Raw genomic sequence first — 6,055 nt, forward strand, 5'->3', positions numbered from 1 at the left:
TGCAATTATCATGCTTACAAAGCAGGTCTGTTTTCTCACTCCTCCTTCACAACGCTAGAGCTGAAGATCAGAATGACATAAACTTGATATTTACCTCTTCTGCAGTGAGGGTCTGGTAGCAGATGCTGGAGATGACATTTTGACCACAAGAAGAGAATTGTCATCAGAGGCTGAGCCTCCCTGCTGGAGATGCGAGCATCTGCCTGCACAGAAGTTAGTAAAACCTGAGAAAACATTGTTTAATTAGATATGAGTCTTTGTAACCAAGCTATGCTTCCTACTGACCTTTGCAGGAATAAACCACATGTTACATTTAGAGAATCAGTTTTCACTTTAATCAACCATAGACGACCATAAACAAATGTTGCTGGTAGGCCAAAATGCGATTCTCACATTACAGCAAAGCTGCACTTCCAAAAGTGAGGGGAGGTGTGAAAGGAGTGCCCTCTTCCCTTTAGGACCTGAAGGTGTGCTTAATTACATGCAATGGATAATATCTTTTTTGAATTTAAAGTGCTTTTGGTCTTGAAGAAGAATTTTGATCAAAATAAAGGAAAATCTGGTGATAAGTGGATCCTGAACTGCACTTTCAGATAACATACAGCCTATATACAGTGAACCTCATTGTTTATATATGATACAAACTTACATATGGGTGGGCTCATGATAAAACATAGTGGGAACCATTTATTATACATGGACACACTGTATTAAGTGATTTGCACATTTAAATTATATAGCTGAGGTCACTATCAGCTTCACTAAGCACAGGCTGACAACCACAATAGTATTATTTACATGTATAAACAGGAAAACATTTACACCCTGGTATTTTTCTTTCAGGACTCAGGAAAAAAAGGAAGCACATATAGCTCATGATTTGCCTCTTTGTCCTTAATTTCCTTTTTAGTTTTTTCTTTCAGTGTACCATACAACTAAGGAATACAAAAAAAGCTCATTAGATCACGTCCTGACTTTTACCCTTAGCTTCTTGTGATGTGAGAATTTCCTTTCCTATCTAACCATAGTCAGGTTGCACCTGAGCCACTGAACATAACCCAAAACTTGATTTTATTGAAGAGTAATTTCTGCATTTCAGTTTGCACACAAACTGTGTCAAATTAGATCCTCCTTCAAACAAATGTTTCAACTAATCTTTTCCACGAATTGTCTTGTTGTGACATCCAGAAATCAGAGGATATTTGAGAGCAGGCTGCCCCTTGAGTGTACTGTTCCCGTGATCACATGCAGGAACGTGTTGGAGAGTTAAATTAGGGATAGCTCGTTGTTATTTCTGTGTACAGTTTTAGTTCCACCCTGTGCTTCAGGACCTGCTCCAACAGGTACTTAATGGTGACTCTGAACCCTGGGACAATGAGGCAACAGTCTAAGATGAATTCTCATCTTCTTCATCAGCAGTAGTGGCTTATGCAGATATCTCCTTTGCCTCCCACCTCTGTCGCTGCGCACACCCTCAAGTTGTTTAGGGTGCTCCCTGCTGCAAATATGAAAAGTAACCTCATTAAGAAACTAGATTCTTTTATTTCTTTTCTATCTTTTTTTCCCTAGCCAGTTCAGTTCTGTTTCACCACATAACCAGAATTGGCTGTTCCAGCCTCGACCCTGTCAGTATGTTACATACTTCTCACCATTTTCACAGCTTTGCTGAAAGCCTGTTTGAATCACATCTGATTTAAAAGATCCATAAAGAATTAAAGTTTGGATTAAAAAGAAAAAAAAGAAAAAAGAAGTCAACAAGTTCTGAATTGCTGTTTCAGTGTTGATCTGAATGTGAATCAGGAGCCAAAACATAATTTTTGTGTCAGTTCTCCCAGTTTTGAGAAGGGAACAGTACACATTCTCATGCTGCCAAGCTGATAAAGGCAGTGTTACAAAACAGAAAGTGCTAAGTAAGTAGAGAAGGCTATTGTTTTTCGTTGCAGCTTTTTTTCCTGTAGGTCAGCACTTTCCGACAGAGGCCAACTGCTCCTGGAGGAGATAAGACTGGGACAGCCATTATTTGCTGCAGGAGCTTCAGAAGCAAGGTTGTGCTTTTAACGCAGCTACGGCATAATGGCCTTAATGGCCTCTTTATGCACTAACCCCTGATAATTTCAAAAGAAGGCTCAGGTTTTGCTTTTATTCACACTGTGGATCTATACTTAGTGGAGGATTGCTATTGACTTGAAAGTCCTGTTCATGTGAGCGTTGGTAAGTCTAATTAACAGACTCGATGAAAATTCTTATGGAAGCATATTTCTGACAGAATTGTTTTAGCTGAGTGGCTGCAGCTTCTTGCAGCAAACCTAATACCTGTCTGCTAGCATCCAGTTCACTAATCTGACATTGCAGGCTCTAAGTTTATTTGCCCATCATTCTAAAAAGATTTATGTGAGGGCTTCGGAATCAAGAGAGTGACTTAAAAGGGCTCCTCAGTTTGAAGCAGCAGTCTGAGTACACGCTGCACATGCAAAAGTATTAACTTTTATGGTGAATATGGACACGTGACACTACTGTGAATTCTAGTGGCTACAGACGAGACCAGTTATGACCTCAGGAGTTACTAAAAGTAGAAGGTCTTTCTTCAGGGGTGCTGTAAGCCTTGAGAGATGGCAATTTCCCCTCTGAGGCAATAGGAATTTAAATATATTCTCTATGTGATTGTAAAGAACACAACACCCTGCGCTGTTCAGTGATGTCTAGTACTCTGCTGTGAGGTCAGTATTCACAGTGGCAGTCAACAGCCACTGCAGGTAGTGGCTTTTGAAGAAAAGGTCATGTTTTTCAATAGCCTCATTCTGACTGAAAGCCTGAAAGCTTCTTGGAACTTCTATATCTCTGCAGTATAACATCAGAATTAAATGGGAAACAGAGTTTGACATATAGATACACAGTCTGCAAAAATCTCATCAGGATGCCAATTCCCCTGTTCATTTGAGACCCAGGCAGAAATCCTAGCCCAGCAGAAGTTGGTTTGAGTTTTTCATTGACTTCAATGGATTCAAGATTTATCCATGACTCTCTAAGAATAAAATCTCTGAAGTCCACCTCTCTCTAGGTGCTCTGGGAGTTTATTGTTACCATAATGGAAGTCAGCACTCCCCCCACAGTGCTGAGGAAAAAGGGTTCCAGCTGGGTAAGAGTCAGACCTGATAATTAGGGATTGTCAGACAGATGGAATCGTGGTCAAAATGAAACAGGAGGTATTTATTACAGAAAGCAGCCTCTGTTACACACTGACTTGTTTCATAAAGCCTGAATTCCAGATCTGTTTCATTCTTTTTAAGCAATTCTGCCTTCCCTGTCTGGATACAGCGGTGGGATTCATCTCACCTGTCATTACAGCATCATAGTGTCAGTCCATGCTCATCACCTGGGTTGCATTTTCCTTTGTGGAGCACATTAGGCACTTCTGGAGTACAGTTCACCTGGCCAGTTTTAGATAAAGGAAGAGGCTAAATGCCTTCTTTAAACACAGGTGGCAATAGAATATCCATTCAGAGTGATAGGAAATCTGTAGCAGAATTCATTTCTCCTGGAGGCATTTTGGCAGATCTCATTCAAGTCCATACTTGTGCTACAGTTCAAGTCACCCAGATGACCAGAGTTGTTCCAGCCTGGAACTTTGTTTCCTTAGAACATAGATCTGAAAAGGATCAGAAAACCGAAGTGTAGAAAACCCAACAATTTCATAGGATAAAAAGAATGCCTTGACCCCAAATGAAGAGGCTTATGTAGATTTTTAGCATTTTTAGCTAAAAAAAAAAAAAAAAAAAAAAAAAAAAAATGGTTTTAGCCACTTAAAACAAATCTTTTTTGCTTCTATATGTTGTTCCTGCTGACCTCACTGGGGCTTCAGAGTTGCTAATATCCAAGCCACATCCTCAAATTAGCAATCAACCTACCTTTCTTATCTACAGGAGCTAATCCACTGTGTACCTCGAGATCATTTAATGACTCCATAAAGGACAGTGGAGACTTGTAATACAAGTTTTATTACCATTACTCTCAGTAGTGACTCAGATATCTAAGTAGCTACTTTCACAAGTGCAAAATCCTGAAAGGGGCCCAGGCTATAACCTTCAATTTTCTATTGCTTACACTACAGGTGGGTTCTTTAAAGTCAATATTTTGAATACACGGAGCACTTCAGAACAGCTGTTGGCTCCCCAGACGAGTTCTCTAAGCATGTGGCTGTTGGCCAGGCAAAAGTATGGGGATCATGGGGACAACCTGTGTGTCATTTCCTTTGGAAAGTCAGACCCAACCAAGCAAGGGGCTGTGTATTCCCAGAGTTCCCAACTGACAGCTCTTAGCTCCCTTACAGACTTATTAGGTTCTGGTGTAGTTTGGCTAAGCAGCCAGGATGATTCCTGCTTGGTTTTTGTGCTTTCTTCATGCAATTCCATGCAGCATGATGTTGAGCTCTCATCTCAGGACTGGGAAACTCCAGTGCAAGACAAAGCACGTTGTGGGTTTAATCTTTCTATGATTTGAGATTCCTATCTGTGAAACTTAGAAGAGAACTGAGAAATAATTAGACACTCAACCCATAAAAACTACTGTAGAAAGCCTCTAACATTTTACTCAAAGACAGACTCTCCAAAAAATCTTAGAAAGTAGTAATAAAACCTCTTCAAATAGAAAAATGCTCATTGTGACTCAGTGTTTCTTGGCCTCAAAGGGAACGTGTGATTCTTTGTTTCTCTTACTGACTCACAAACCTATTCCAAATCCATTTGCATCCTCGATATCCCTATGAAACTGAGGAACATGTTTTAATAGTGTCATGTGTAGGAGCTGGTTTTGGAGCCTTAGCTTCTCCCCCAAGCTGATCTTTGTAGATGAGAGGGATGGCTTCCTCCTCTGACCCCCAAAAACATGAGGTGGTTTGCACTCCACGGCACACTCACAAACTGTATCTTGTAGACCTCTTTTCTGATCTTGGAAGTCACTTACTGCTGGTTTTCTTATAGTGTTTTCAGTTTCCATTTGGTTGGTATACATGAGCAGTTACTGCCCTTATTGTGGTAGGAGGTTCCCCCAGTACACTGCCTTTACAGCCCTTCTAGCCAGTGCTCCTCTTCCATTTCTTCACACTGAGGGACCCAGCCCCTGCCCACTGTGATGGGTGTTGTCCCACAGAGCACAGGAGACACAGGAGCTTCTGCTGGCCTCATAGCTCAGAGAGATGGACTAAAGCAAGGTCCAGGACTTAGCAGGAAGAAGTCATGTTGCTCTCCAGCAACAAAAAGGGAAGAAGATCCTGCATGAAGCCGAGGGACATGGCAGAAAGTTCTGTACCTTGAGGTCAGGGACTGGGTGGAGTAAGAGAATGACTTTGTGCTCAAACACTATAACCCACTGATTCCGTTCATTCTGGTGCAGCCTTCAGCTCTCAAAATCTCTGCAGATCCACTGCAGGTCCCATTCCCTCACGTTCACCACCCAGCCTGGGAAAGCCCAGCTCCTCCCCTTCTGTCCTTATCTCCTTTCATCCTCTTCTGCTACACGTTGACTTTTGATTTAGCTGTGAAACGTTGTGAGAGAAGGAGGCAGTCGCTGATTTTCCCCTCGGGACGTAGGGGGTCTTTCACATCTCATTCGGCTCTCGGCAGCGGCCTCAAACCTGAGAGCTCAGACTTAGGGCAGCAGCTGCCCCAGTGCCTGCAGAGCCGCCCAAGCGAGGTCCGCAGGCCTCACGTCCCTCAGCGGAAGGCTCCTCCTGCCCGTCCTGGCTCTGCTTTTGCTTTCGCTCCCGACCCGCAGCCGCGACCTTCACCTCCCGGCCGAGGTCCCGCCGCCCCCAGGCCTCGCTCCCCGCCGCAGACCCTAAACCGCCCGGCGCTCTGCTCGCCACACGAGCAAGCAGAATTCGCCGTGGCACAGCGGAGGAGCGACGCGACCCATCGCAGCGTCCGGCCGCCTCAACTCCCGCAGACCGAGCCTGGCCGGACCGGGCCGCGCCGCCCAGGAACCGGGGGGCGTAGGGGAGGCGTTGCCGGCGGGCGCCGTGACGCGATGCCGCGGGCTCAGCCGGTTGGCGGCCGGAGGA

This window comes from Coturnix japonica, chromosome 1 (assembly GCF_054131305.1).
Source record: "Coturnix japonica strain WE chromosome 1, WE-NBRP24, whole genome shotgun sequence".
Classification (NCBI taxonomy): domain Eukaryota; kingdom Metazoa; phylum Chordata; class Aves; order Galliformes; family Phasianidae; genus Coturnix; species Coturnix japonica.